Source organism: Chaetodon auriga, chromosome 12 (genome assembly GCF_051107435.1).
Source record: "Chaetodon auriga isolate fChaAug3 chromosome 12, fChaAug3.hap1, whole genome shotgun sequence".
Taxonomy (NCBI): Eukaryota; Metazoa; Chordata; class Actinopteri; order Chaetodontiformes; family Chaetodontidae; genus Chaetodon; species Chaetodon auriga.
The window spans coordinates 2,844,639-2,859,392 of record NC_135085.1 but is presented as its reverse complement, the minus strand read 5'-3'; the positions used below and the strand labels follow the sequence as shown (position 1 = coordinate 2,859,392).

General features: G+C 41.8%; 1 protein-coding gene across 1 annotated transcript in view; it reads left to right on the top strand.

Annotated features, from left to right (window-relative positions):
* Window positions 1–14,754, top strand: part of LOC143329349 (cadherin-18-like) — a 194,364-nt gene that overhangs the window by 170,006 nt on the left and 9,604 nt on the right. The gene's annotated exons all lie outside the window — the stretch shown is intronic.

Below are 14,754 nucleotides of genomic sequence, written 5' to 3'. Positions count from 1 at the left end.
GATGTTATACATACACAGTATAAATATATGAATTCTTTCTGTAAAAAATTATTGTAGTGGCTGATCACATTGAGAGCCAACATTCAGAATTTGAAATTGCACATTCACAGGTCTTGTATGAAATATTGCAGTGAATATTATTATGATAATACTGTACACTGAATATAATAGGACAATATGCGTTGTGTTGAGACTGAGTAGTGGGCAATGAAGATGACATCCTCAGTGGTTCACAAACTAGTGAGTGTCCAAGCTGGCTGGGATGTCTTTGATTTGTTAAAAATGCCATGAATGACATCTCTGAGCTGGTTGGCACTTTTTATATTAGCAAGACAGGAAAAGGGGGGGGGGAGCAGGGTATGACATGTAACAGTTGTTGCAATCCAGAATCGAACAAGCAATGGTTGTGGCAAGGCAACATGCAGTGTAACCATTCTGCTACCAAGGCACTTTATAGCCAGTTATTCACTCTGAACAGGGTTCTTCTCACATGAGCTGTGGGTTGATATGAGAAGGTACTTTGCCTCCGTGATGGCAGCTTTCAGTCTTGCTCTGGCAGGCCTGTATGCTTCCTTGTTTCCTGACCGAAAGGCAGTTTTTGGGGCTCTAGATAGAGCAGGCTTTCTGGTCGGGTATTGATTTTGTTGTCTTTTTGATGACCACATCATCACTTTGCTGATGTATGATGTCATTGATAATGTACAGTATATTCCTCAATGTGGCTGCTGTGGTTTGCCTGGGTGGCAGCATCGCAGAACATGTGCCAGTCTGTACTCTCAAAACAGTCCTGTACAGCTTCTGTAACTTCACCTGTACACACTGTTTTTTCCCCCTGATGGTTTATAAAGCATGCATCAGCATTTTGGCCTGATTGGCATAAACCCATTTTTCTGTGACAGTGTTACATTATAATTTGGCAAACATTTTCAATAGTGCAAGTTCTTGCTTCAACCCTTATGATTTATATATTCTAAATGCATGTCTGGATTTTCTTAACCTCAAACATATGACTAAAGGTTATTTGATAGGTGGCACAGTGTCACAGTGGTAACGCTGTGGCCTCACAGCTAGAAGGTCCCGGGTTTGATTCCCGGGGTGCTGTGGGCACCGGCGGCGTGTCTCCACCATGCCTTCGGTGCCTGCTGCTCAAGGAAAAAGGGGCCTTTCTGTGTGGAGTTTGCATGTTCTCCCCGTGTTGACCTGGGATATCCTCCATAAAAAACCCCCACTAAAAACATGCAAGAAGATCACCACCTGACCAAAGGTGACAAAAAGGAACTGGGTCCCCGGGCGCCGCTGTTGGCTGGCAGCCCACCGCTCCTGGTCTGCCGCGGATGAAGGACTTGCCGGGATGGGTTAAATGCAGAGAAAGAATTCACTAAGCATGGCGTGTGCAGTTTCCCCTTGTAACTCTGCATGTTGTGTAGTGACAATAAAGGGATGTCTTCTTCTTCTTGATATTATTATTATGTGTATGATAGATTCATTATGTCCCTACTCGAATTACCATACCTCAGATGGTGTACTTAGACTCTAGACTGCTTTACTTCTAATACAAGGAAAGGTTAAATTGAGATGCCAAAACTCACACATTCCACCTTCAGAATGCGTGTGTGTGTGTGTGTGTGTGTGTGTGGGTGTGTGTGTGTGGGTGGGTGCCACCCCTCTTCTGCATTCCTCAGAGACAGAGAGGAGAAAGTACAAGAAGGATGTGTGGATGGCATGTATTGATTAATTTTGATATTCATTTTTCAAAAATGATTTGAATACACACTAAAAGCTAATAGTTCTACGGGATAGAGGTAAGCATTACTCAATGACTCATAAGATACTGGTGTAGTCGACTTTTTTGTTTCGGTCTCTAAATTTGGAAATGATTGTGTAGAGCTGTTGGTGGACATAATGTTTCTGTCTAGGTCAAGATAACATAAGATACAATAAGATAAGATGACTTACTTAGAAATTGCACCAGAGGAAATGGATAATGTGAGCATACATTAGCACTAATAACAGTAGTGCAAAACAAAAGTGGGTTTATGACGTAGAATTGAGCAAGACAGCATCAAAACAGTGCTTCATTACATGATGCTGGAGTTAAACAGTCTGACAGCTGTTGGGATGAAGGACCTGCGATAGAGTTATTTCTTACAGATGGGATGCAGCAGTCTGTTACTGAAGGAGCTACACAAGCCCCCTACTGTCTCATGCAGGGGGTGGGATGGGTTGTCCATGATCAATGCCTGGCTAACATCCTCCTCTCACCCACTTCCTTGATGGTGTCCAGAGGGCAGTCCAGGACAGAGCCAGCTCTCCTGACTAGTTTGTTTAGTTTTTTCCTGTCCCTCTCTGAGCTTCCACAGCCCCAGCAGACCACTGCATAGAAAACTGCAGATGCCACCACAGAGTCATAAAAAGTTTTTAACAGTGTTGTACATACTCCAGGACCTCAGTCTTCTTAGCAGGTGCAGACGACTTTGGCCCCTCCTGTATTGTTTGTCCAGTCCAGTTTGTTATTGAGGTGGGTATTTGTAACACCTGGGTATTTGTAATCCCCCATGATCTCAATGTCCAAGCCCTGGATGTTCACCAGTGCAGTCTGTAGTACCTTCCTTTGGAAATCAATTTCCATCTCCTTCGTCTTGCTGGCGTTTATGTGCAGGTGGTTCAGTCTACACCAGTCGAACAAGTATTTCTGTATTCCAGTTCAATGCCCTGTGATACACATCCAACAATGGCTGTATCATTGTAGAACTTCTGGATGTGGCAGGTGTCAGTGTTGAGTGTGAAGTCTGCATCCTCCGGATCTGGGCAGTCCCTGAGCAGTCTGGTGCTGATGCCATCTGGGTTTGTAGCCTTCCTCAACCTCAACCTCATCCTCCTGAACTCCTTCCTAACCTTGTCAGCTGTTACGGGGAGGCTTGAGGGGGACAGGGGATTGGCTCCTGTAGAGTGACATGGGGGTGCAGTCTGTAGTACCTTAGTACCTTCTCAATATACACCACCGCACTTGGTGCAGTCATCCGTTCACATGGCCCCTCATACCATTCATATGCTGACGATACCCAGCTCCTCCTTTCGTTCCCGCCAAATGACCCCACGGTCTCGGCTCGGATATCGACACCTTCAGCTTAACCTGTCAAAGACTGAGCTTCTTTTCATCCCAGACAGTCCCTCTATACAACAACAGAGCAGTATCCAGCTTGACTGGGGTCTGCTCATTCCGACAAAATCTGCCAGAAACTTGGGTGTCTTCTTGATCGATGAAACAATGGATCCGAAGTTCAGTGGATCTCCTGAAGTTGATGAAATTAATCCACAAGTAGAGAAAAAAGTAGAGAAAAGCAAATCCCTAGTCTCACCAGTGGTACATCCATTTGTATGCACGATTGACTGAGACGAGTGATGGAAAAAACATGAGAAAGACACAAGACACTAACACACTAACATAAAGGAAAATGGCTGGAGCTGCTTTAACAAGCCGTGGCGCCATCTTGATGGAGTAGACCCAACAACATAAGAATACTGATCCATATATAAATGCTCTCCTGTTGGTTTAACAGGATATATTGCTGGATTTTTTTGAAGGTCCTAAATCCCTCCCGGACCCTCAAAAACCCTAAAGATACACCTAATTGCATAAACTGCAGATTTACCTACACATACATATATAGGTATATACTACATACACTGGCTGTATATATTATCGAGGTTGTATAACATGATTGCCATTTTGACATGTCAACCTGAGTTAATGCTGTCTACTACTCATTTCTAATTGAGGATGGCCTGTTGTTCTTCATAGAGGTGTTTTGGTATCCTTCAGCAACTGAAAAGGACAAGCTTTTAAACATAGAAACATTAAACTTGTAATAGACTTTGTAAATTCTTCAGGAAAAAAAGTAGAATAAACGAAAAGAATTAGAACTAGAAATAATTTAGAGGGAGGAGCAGTGAAGTTTTGTGCTTCTGACACCAGACATCTGACACAGGACACTGGGCCCCCTCTCAGGAGACTTAGGCAAAAGTTTGTTTTCAGTTTGTGCCTTGTCTGACGAGCAGACAGTCCATTTACTTCAAGGCTTTTGAGCTTTGTTCCTGATGAGCTGGCCACTGGCTCGTTCATTTGGAGACTAACTCTCTTCCATCACGCAGGGATCAGCTGAATCCTGAGCGTGCCAAAGACATCCAATTAACATGAAACAAAAAAAACCTTCTTTGAGAACTCTGCTCCAGTCCACTCAATGCCTTCATTTCTCACTTGATCAACGTTATAAAAGTGGGTGCATTGGGAAGAGGGTATCAAGTCAAAACCAAAGAAACCATGACATTACCTGAGCGCTCCAGGAAGCTCCAGATGAGAAAAAGAGATGCATCAGCTGGCCAAGCTGCTTCATGGGACCAGACACACGGAGACTGCCTGAGAGCAGTCCACATGAGAAACCGAGTCACTGCTCCTCTGCTCCCTCCAGAGTGACCTCTTCCACCGGCCATCAAGCAACAGGTGACACAGTACTTCTGTGATTTTGGGTTGATGCTACAGACTAATGGGGATACGTGCAAAGTGTTAGAACAAAAATAGGATATACCATCAGTAAAGCTACAATATCTAATTGATTCAGATTGTTTCTTTTGGCTTCCCATTCCTCTTAGCTGCTGAAATGTACCTTAACACTTTTTAAGGTTAAGTCTAAAAATCTAATATCCTTAAAGGTAAAATATGCTTCATTTACAGAGGTGACAAAAGTATATTATGTACATTATGTTGCATAGATGGCATTAAGATAAGATAAGATAAGATAGAACTGATTCCACAACAGGGAAATTTAGTCCTTACAGCAAGCAGGTTATATATATATATATATGTGTGTGTGTGTGTGTGCATGTGTATGTCTTGTATTCTTACCTACATTAGACGTTGGCTAGCGTTTGTAACCAAGTCCGCAAGTTGTAGGTATGTTCAAATACTGCATTATTATCTCAATTACCATTTGGTCTAGTTGTAATCCCCTGAGCATCAGAACCCCAGATCTTTATTCAGGTGAATGCCATGAGGTTGTCTGCATCAGGACAAATAAGAATGAGAGTCAAAATCACTGGAGGCAAAAAAACACAACATGACGAACTAGAGTTGGGTCAAGAGCCGAGACGACATAACATACAGGTTAACAGACGATCTGGTGAAGACCGAGGTGTATATACTGCATGAGTTGATTGTGAATTAACCTCGGGTGTGTAGGTGAATTGGTAGCAGGAAGGAAGAGATGACCACACCCAGCTCAGCACACACACACACACACACACACACACACAGAGGGAAAGAGAGAGACGGGAGGAGCACACAGGCAACCCATGGGAGGGGGAACAAAGGAAACGCAAAGAATTTAGGAGGCAATGCTGCAGAATCCTGACTAGCGTTATTTAATAACATGGTATGGTCACTGCGGCCTCTAGCATCCAGGGGACGGCATGCCCAGTTGGAGTGAAACATTGACACTGCCCCAAAGAGCAAGTCCATCCATGAATTGGACAAAGACTTTTCTGAATTTATTTCCAAAAGTTTTCATAGAAAAGCTGTCACTGGAACACAACGGCAGATCTTCTTGTTACTTGTGCAAAGATTCCATTCTGTCTGCATTACGATCAACTTCAACTGCCAGATCTTCACCTCCACAACCCTGTGGCTTTAACACCGCCTTCCCTGCACCGGCCTCTGACATCACCACATAGACTCAGCCGCTACCTCCCCATGCTCTTCATATGCTCTTTATGCTATTCATATGCGCAAGTTGTCACCAGGAAGTCAGCTGGATCGGCCAGAGGAAGTCTCTAATGCTCATGCAACATGTTTCCCAACTCAGAAGCCTAAGGAAGCTTGACAGACTTTTTCATCTTATTGCAGCATCCCATTCTCATAATACATCCATGACCACTGCACTGCTCCCAACATGCCTTGTGCTGAAAGGGGTATCCCAAAAGTAACAGTACTATAAGTGGGAATGAAGGTCTGGCTCCATAGCATAGTATCATGTCTGGTATATCAGCTGCAGTTAAGTCAAAGATTGGAGCAATGAAGAATGGCTGCTGCCAGAAATGAAAACCTACAGTACTTGGGGTGTATGTGGTTTCTACCTGTATAACACATTCTGCTGGCATCTTTACCACAGCCTTGTCTCTTTGCTTTTGGTGGAACAGGTACCAGCCTCCCCCTCCCCTCTAAGATCTGCTTTTATGTCCAAGAGAAAACCTGTGGTGCTGTTGCCTTGGTTACCCTGCTGCTGGTGTTTTCTGTTTATTTCCTCTCTTCATTTAGCTTTTGATTTTATCTCTCCTGAATAAACTGGAGGGGACAGGTCATCCTTTACTTTTCAGGTGTGTGTCAGGTTGTATGGTGTCGGTCTACTGTCTTTTTTATGTGGTGTCACCCACTTCCTCTCATACTCTCTGACTGCCCCTTTGTCCCTTTAAATCTGTCTCATTTTGATCTGACAAATTTTCTATTCTTTTCCATCTTGAATGTCTCCTGCATCTCTCCTGGTGTTATTGCACTGCATTCTACAGTTGACCTGAGATAGAGACAGGACTGAGGAGAGTTGACAGCAGTCTCAGTAATGAGACACAGTGACAAGATTCAGACAGGGAGGTTGGACAACATTCTGTGAGCCAAACGCTGCAGGCAGTTAGCATTGTTGTTGTTTACTTGTGCCTCCATAGAACACAGAGCCTGGCAGGATAACTGCATTGCAGGTGTGTGTGTGTGTGTGTGTGTGTGTGTGTGTGTGTGTGTGTGTGTGTGTGTCTGTGTGTCTGTGTGTCTGTGTGTGTGTCTGTGTGTGTGTATCTGTGTGTGTGTGTGTGTGTGTGTGTTCCTCAGCAAATATCCAATTTGAAGATATTACAGCAGATTTACAATTCAAGGTAACTGGATGAAAATTAGCATTCTGATTACTGTAGTATAACACAATTTATTAGAGGACCCCTTTGAAGTACTCCTATGAGATAGTTTGAAATCTTTTGACATACAGAATGTGTATGTAATTATGATGGATTTCTTTCTTTATATTACTTTTTGCACAAATTACAAATAACGCTAAAAGTGGCAGTAGTGGTTTAACTGCATTTCTTTGCAGTGTGGTGGCAGTCACTGTTTTCTGAGTCAAACAACTTTTCAGTAGCTCAGATATGTTATTGATCAAGTAGTGCAGTGGGGTCCATGCAAGCTACATTTCTGAAGCACAGACGCAGCAGAGCTTCCTGCTGCAGTCTGAAATCAAACTGATAAGAATCAGTAAGTGACTCCACTGCCATACACACAAATGTATGTGCAGCTGACAGAAGGACTTCAATATGATGGTGACATCACGCACCAATCCTTGGGCTGATGCCTACAACGTCTCTGCTGCAGGGGAATACAGACACACGAGCTTGAGTTTACTTGATAGAAATATGGCACAGGGTGAGGACGGAGAGGAATTAATCCCGAGGGAGTTGGGATTTTTTTTCTTTTTCTACAGTGTTTGAATTACTAAATTTTGAGTTCACTCACAGTTTGTCCAGCAAATGTGCCCAAGCATAAATTGAGCATACCCATGCAAACATATGAGTGCACACATACATACATACACACACACACACACACACACACACACACACACACACACACACACACAAACATCAATAGACATACACACACAGTTGACAGGGTTGGCATTATGGGCAGCATGTTTTTGTTTGTTTGGTTGGTTGGTCGGTTGGTTGGTTGGTTGCCAAATTGGTTTTGGAGCACTGAGAACAGAGAGCACAGCTTATTGCTTGACTAGCAATTGACCTTAACATTTTTGCCATTTAGCTCACAACACTTTCCAAGCAGCTTGCCCATCACTGCATATTTTCCATAATAAAAGTAGTACAACAAAAACAAAACACTACATTAACCTCTGTGTCCGTGTAACCCTACTTTATAGACAGGGGTGCACATAATTGGTACGCAGGTATGCAAGTGTGACAAAAATCAGATATGCATAACATCCAGTTGTGTCAAAATACACCTTTGCATACCAGCAGCAACAGAGTTGGGTGTGAAAGACAATATTGTGAAAGATGTAAATAGTTGTAACTGTAACTGTAAAGCTGTTACAATCCTACAGATGGCAGTAATGCAAAACTTTTGAATGCTAACCACCATAAGACTCAACAGAATTCATCAACACACATTACTTGTCTACAGGTGTTTCTTGTCAACACATTTGACCCAATGACGTGATCTACTGTGAGCGATGTCCAAAGAACAGCAGACATGAAACTGCCACTTTTACTCTAAACATCAAACTGAACTGGAGCAGAAGAAAAAAGTCTTTGCTCTGACAAGTGTGCCTTGTCTCGAAGCTAACAATGAGATGTGCCACCAAAATGTGACACAAGATGTGTAGCTCACATCCACTTCCAGCAAACAAAACTGGTGCGCTTTATACAGATTCAAACAATTTTCCTTATCCATTATTTGATAAACATAAAAAGAATAAAGAGCACACAAATGTAGCACAAGCTATTACTAATAAACAAGCTAGTCAAACTTAAAAGTCCAGTCACCCACTTTCTAAATGGTAAAACAAGTTGAATGAAGAACAACAGCAAACTCTGTGTGGTGTGCATATTGACGTGAAGTAGGAGAACAGATATTGCAGAGCATTGCACAAACTATCAGTAGGGAGTGAAGAGAAAAGTAACATTCTGCTGAATTTTGGGGGCTGCTCTTGGATGGATCAGATCACATCAGAAAACCATCTTGCAACTTGACAGAGACTCCACTGTGAGAGAATGGATGTACTTAAAGCAAGCAGGAATACACTTGGCAGCATCCTCTGTGTATGACTGTTTGTCCAAATAATCAATACTAGCAATACAGCTTGTTACACTATCATGAAGGTGGATAAAGTGCCTCTTGCACTGCCTTTGAGCAGTACAGCAGATGAGAGGGGATTATCACATCTCAACATAAGTACAGATCTTATCTGTCACACACCCGTCTCTCAGCCCTGAAGCACATTCATCTGTCAAAGATCACCAGAGAGACATTTGACCCAGTGCCAACTGTTGACCTGCGGATGGAGACCAGAAGGAGCATTTTCATCATCTACCATGCAGGAAGCTGAAGAGGAGGAAAGCAAGGAAGATTGCGTTTATTGAGAAAACACCATGCATGAAGTAAGTACCATCTCCTGGTACTCACCTGAGTATCTGACTAAAAATGTTTTTTGCACCCAAGTTTATAGAGGCTTGCGATCTTATTTTTGACTGACGTTCAGTTACAGAGTCTTTGGAACAATATTAACTGTAAACTAAAATGTACATTCAACTATTTTTTTAACTTGAAAAATGTAGCCACAGTTCCTTTCTTAGTCATGAATAGGGTCTGCTCGTATTCATTTTAGGCTGCATACAACCCCAACATTTTCTAGCTACAAGGTAAAGTAGCATGTATTTCCTCAGTTGTACTGTTCAGTGTCACAGTGTGAGGCTGAGCACATTCTATTCACTGATGAATCCACAAAAACACAGAGAATATACAGTGCTTGGACTGGATGCAGCAGATTTGTAAATTACAGCACATAGCACAGTACAAAATCAATGGAGGCTTGATGCATTTAATTCAAGTACAGGATTTGAATAACTGGTCATTTAGCTAATGGGAGCTGAAAGAATAATCTATGAAAGGATGAATGCCACATCCTGAACTGTCTGGAAAGCAATACAGAAGTGTCCACTGCCACACCACTAGACTACTCTAGCTTGAGCAATAGTTTGTCCAATTTTTAAACTACTTTCCTCCACTTCAGAAGCTAACTGAGCTAGTAGGTTGCCGACTGCTTAAGGAGCAGTCTGTCTGAATCCACTCCAACATAGCAACTTCAACACAAAGCATTGAAGTTCTAAGAGGACCCTGGCATTTCATAGAAAGTGAAAGCGAAAGTGCCAACATCTTTCCCCTCCTGCTGTGCCCAACTCCAAGTGCACTCCCCTTTGGCTCCAACCATACACTGATCTGCTCAATGGAGCAGTGGACATGACTGTGGCTAGGGGTGATCTTATCTCTAATGGTGATACCCGTCCATCTTGATACCCAGGTGAAACTCCTTCAATCAGCTCTGCTGTCTCTGACACTGACCTTGCTAATGTGTCTAATAGCAACCAACTGTATCTTCCATCTACAATGGGGGCTGTAGGGACAGGCAACCTGAAATCTTTATTCTGGGTGATTCCATTGTTAGATCTGTTTCATTCCCAGACACTATCACTTACTCTCTTCCTGGTTGCAGAGTTACACATGTTATGGAACTGATTAGGAAGTAATTATCCATATAGATACCAATGACATCATGGATAAACAATCAGTCTAACTGTTTTTTTCTGGCCCCATTCCCACTCTTTCAAAAATCCCTGAATGTTTAAGCTGTCTTTATAGTGTGTATGAATGGCTAAAAACCTTTTACACTGCAACTGGGCAGAACTATATTAGCATTGGACTGTTTTTGGACCAGACATGACCTTTACAAATCTGATGGCTGCCAGATTGTTGTTCACGCTATGCAAGACTCTCCAGCATTTATATTAGGACTGATCTCTTGTTGCCGGACCTGCCTGACTTTGACTTCACCTGATCTTCTGTTCCACAGTAAACACCTCTGCACTCAGTGTTTCATCCTGCACTTCCTAGATCTTTGCCTGTCAGTTACTGTTGAATGTTAGGTTCACCTAACATTTCAAGAAACTCTCAATAGATATTGCTACACCTTGTACTTTGTGAGATAATAGTTACGAACAGGACGTTGTTCAGTACTACAGCTTATACGTCCATGTCAAACCCAAGATCAGTCAGTGAAAGCGATTTCCGTGTACTGGTGGTACTGCAATTGGATCCTCACCATGCTCGTTACATATTTGTTTGTTTATGTTTTTAGGTGGTTGGTTGAGGTCGGAGGACATGTCTCCAAGATTCTTTTTCAAGTCACAGGTCAGGTTTGGTGGGCTGAATAAAAGTATTCTGATTTGGACTCATTTAGCGGGAGACATCCAGCATTTGATATCAGAGAGACAAGGCAGAGCATGAGAAAATTTGTCTATGTTGCTAAAAGTCAGAGGAACATAACGTTGAGTGGAAATTGATGTTGTACCTATGGATTATCTGATATTAAACAGAAAAAATTTCCAACAGTAAATGCTGGTTTTCCAAGCTGCCGATGACTAACATTCTTCTGCCATGTCTTCATCATCCCCAGAGTTACAGTCTCTTACAGAGTTAGACTAAAATACCAAGTCTGAACTAAGTCTAGAAATAATAATAAGAAGAAGAAGAAGAAGAAGAAGAAAAGGAAGAAGAAGAAGTCAACAATACACCATGTTCCAAATTATTATGGAAATGATATTTTTCTCAGATTTTCCTAAATAGTTGAAGTAAATGACAGTCAGTATAATTTTCAGGTCATCAACCGTTAGAGTATAATTCAAATTTTATTGAACAAGCCTCCCAATGATAACAGAATTTTTCTTAAAAAATAAAAAACTCAAAATGCACTATTCCAAATCATTATGCACAACAGTTTCAAAACATTTTATAGGTTGTAAATAACTAAAAACGGTCATTTGTTGAATTTGCAGCATTAGGAGGTCATATTTATGGAAATCAAAAACATCTTAACAGGCCAAGTTACGTGTTAACATTGGATCCCTTCTTTGATATCACCTTCACAATTCTTGCATCCATTGAACTTGTGAATTTTGGAGAGTTTCTGCAATTTCTTTGCAGGGTGTCAAAATAGCCTCCCAGAGCTGCTTTTTCTATGTTAACTGCCTCCCACCCTCATAGATCTTTTGCTTGAGGATGCTGCAAAGGTTCTCAATAGGGTTGAGGTCAGGGGAAGATGGGGGCCACACCATGAGTTTCTCGCCTTTTATGCCCACAGCAGCCAATGACACAGCGGTATTCTTTGCAGCATGAGATGGTGCATTGTCATGCATGAAGATGATTTTGCTGCGGAAGGCACGGTTCTCCTTTTTGTACCACGGAAGAAAGTGGTCAGTCAGAAACTCTACATACTTTGCCAAGGTCATTTTTACACCCTCAGGGACCCTAAACGGGCCTAGCAGCTCTCTCCCCATGATTCCGGCCCAAAGCATGACTCCACCGCCTCCTTGCTGACGTCGCAGCCCTGTTGGGACATGGTGGCCATCCACCAACCATCCACTACTCCATCCATCTGGACCATCCAGGGTTGCACAGTACTCATCAGTAAACAAGACTTTGAAAACTAGTCTTCATGTATTTCGGAACCCCCCGCAACTGTTTCTGCTTGTGAGCATGGTTTAGGGGTGGCAGAATAGTAGGTTAATGCACAACTGCAAATCTCTCGAGGATCCTACACCTTGAGGTCCGTGGAACTCCAGAGGCACCAGTGGCTTCAAATACCTGTTCGCTGCTTTGTAATGGCATTTTAGAAGCTGCTCTCTTAATCCAGTGAATTTGTCTGGCAGAAACCTTCCTCATTATGCCTTTATCTGCACGAACCCGTCTGTGCTCTGAATCAGCCAAAAATCTCTTCACCGTACGTTGATCACAATCAAGTTTTCATGAAATATCTAATGTTTTCATACCTTGTCCAAAGTATTGCACTATTTGACGCTTTTCTGCAGCAGAGAGATCCTTTTTCTTTCCCATATTGCTTAAACCTGTGGCCTGCTTAATAATGTGAAACATCCTTCTTAAGTAGTTTTCCTTTGATTGGGCTCACCTGGCAAACTAATTATCACAGGTGTCTGAGATTGATTTCAACAATCCAAATAGCCCTGAGACACAAAACCATCCATGAGTTTAATTGAAAAACAAAAAAAATAAATGTTTGTGACACTTAAATCCAATTTGCATAATGATTTGGAACGCAATGTATAACACACAGGACATGAACTCCAGACTTTTTGGTTGGTTGCAATGATGGAAATAAAGCAACATTAATTATGATGTTGAAGGAACACCAACACAGCAAAATCACATAAACCAATGAGAGAGATCATATAGATGCACTCATTGGTGGAACATGTTTCTGCACCTCTTGGGCATGCTTATGCTTGGCAGATTTGTCATGGTGGCTCGCATCACTTTTCCCTCTGTGTAATAGACTAAAATCCATGTGGCACATTTTACAAAAAAACATGCCTTTGACTGACACTGCTCTTCATTAAGTACAGGTAAGCCTCCTCCCATTTGGTGAGGTATTTGCACAAACTGTTAGCCTTTTGGCACTCCATCCCTCTGACCTTCATCCATCTTCTTCTCCTTCCTCTTGTTTTACTGGCATAAGCTGTTCGAGTGAATGACTCATCACAAGACGTTACAGCTAATGTTCTACATACTGCCACCTGCTTTACAGAAGGGGAATGTAGAAAACACATCAAATACAAAATAGTCTTTGACAATACGGAAGATTTACAGGAAAATATTTAAACAAGAGTACAGCGGGAGACAAGGGTAAAATATGGGAGAATCCTGGGAAAATCTGAAAAAGACTAAAGCAAAAACGATTAAAAACTGACAAAGTGCTGCTTACTCCGGACTCTTCGAATACTCTCTGTCAGCCATTTTCATGTAATCTACTGGTAAGTAACAAAGTCTTTGCAGTGAAAACTATTGCTAGTTATTGCTGTGAATTATTCAGAGTATGAGTAATGGGGGACTATGGTGTTGACTGAGATTTTTTCCAGATGTTAATTACAAAGCTGTGAGCAGCACAAACACCCCTGTTGTTTAAATGAAATTGAACTTGAAAAAAAAAAAAAATGAAGAAAATAAATGAAGAAATAAGGGACCTAGTGACAAGATTTAACACCAAAGGCTAATACAGAAAGACACAGAAACACTGAGAAGTATTTTGTGTGTCTTCTCTTTCGCTCCCTCTGCAGGTGGGCAGAGTGACTTTGCTTGTATATGTGCTTACATTTGTTTGCGTGTGCATACCCAGAGGCTCCATGCATGTCAACACACTATGCAAATGAGGATAACCTTCTGTGCAGTCCCATGGGCATACCCAGAATACATTACGAAAACCGCACGCATAAATACAAACATATAGAAAGACATGCAAACATAAACACATACCACTGTCTGCTAGCTGACATGCTTCATCATGGCTTGTAGCACCCCAGGGCAGTTTGGACCTACAGTGCTTTGTAAAGAGATACTCTTCATACATATTTAAGAGCTGTATCTCTGTCCGTTTAGCTTCCATTTTTTGCAGCTCCTGCCTCCATATATTTCCCAGTAATCATTGTTACAATAACCACAATCAATACCTTGAATATCAAAGTTGAACAGGATCATAGATACCATCTAGAACATCACACAACATCATTTGAGGGATTAATAATGATATGAAGAACAGTTTCTATTCTACTATTACTCACGTCATCACCTTGCAATGCTTTAGTGTCTAATGTAGTTTTTAATTGCTTTTATCTTTAACTGTACTTTTTTATCTTGATGTCCTTGGTTGTATAATTCTTAATTGATCTTAATCTGATTTGAGCTGCATGAAAGGAATGGTAGGATCTTGCCTACTGAGTGGACCCCACAACCACCATCACACTTTTTTCCCCCTGTATTTTGGATTTTTGATAAGTCTTGCTACAACTAACCCTGCAGTTATGTTTTGCATCCATGCTTCCACTCACCTCTCCACCAGACTGCACTTTTTGGCTTTTTTTTTTTGT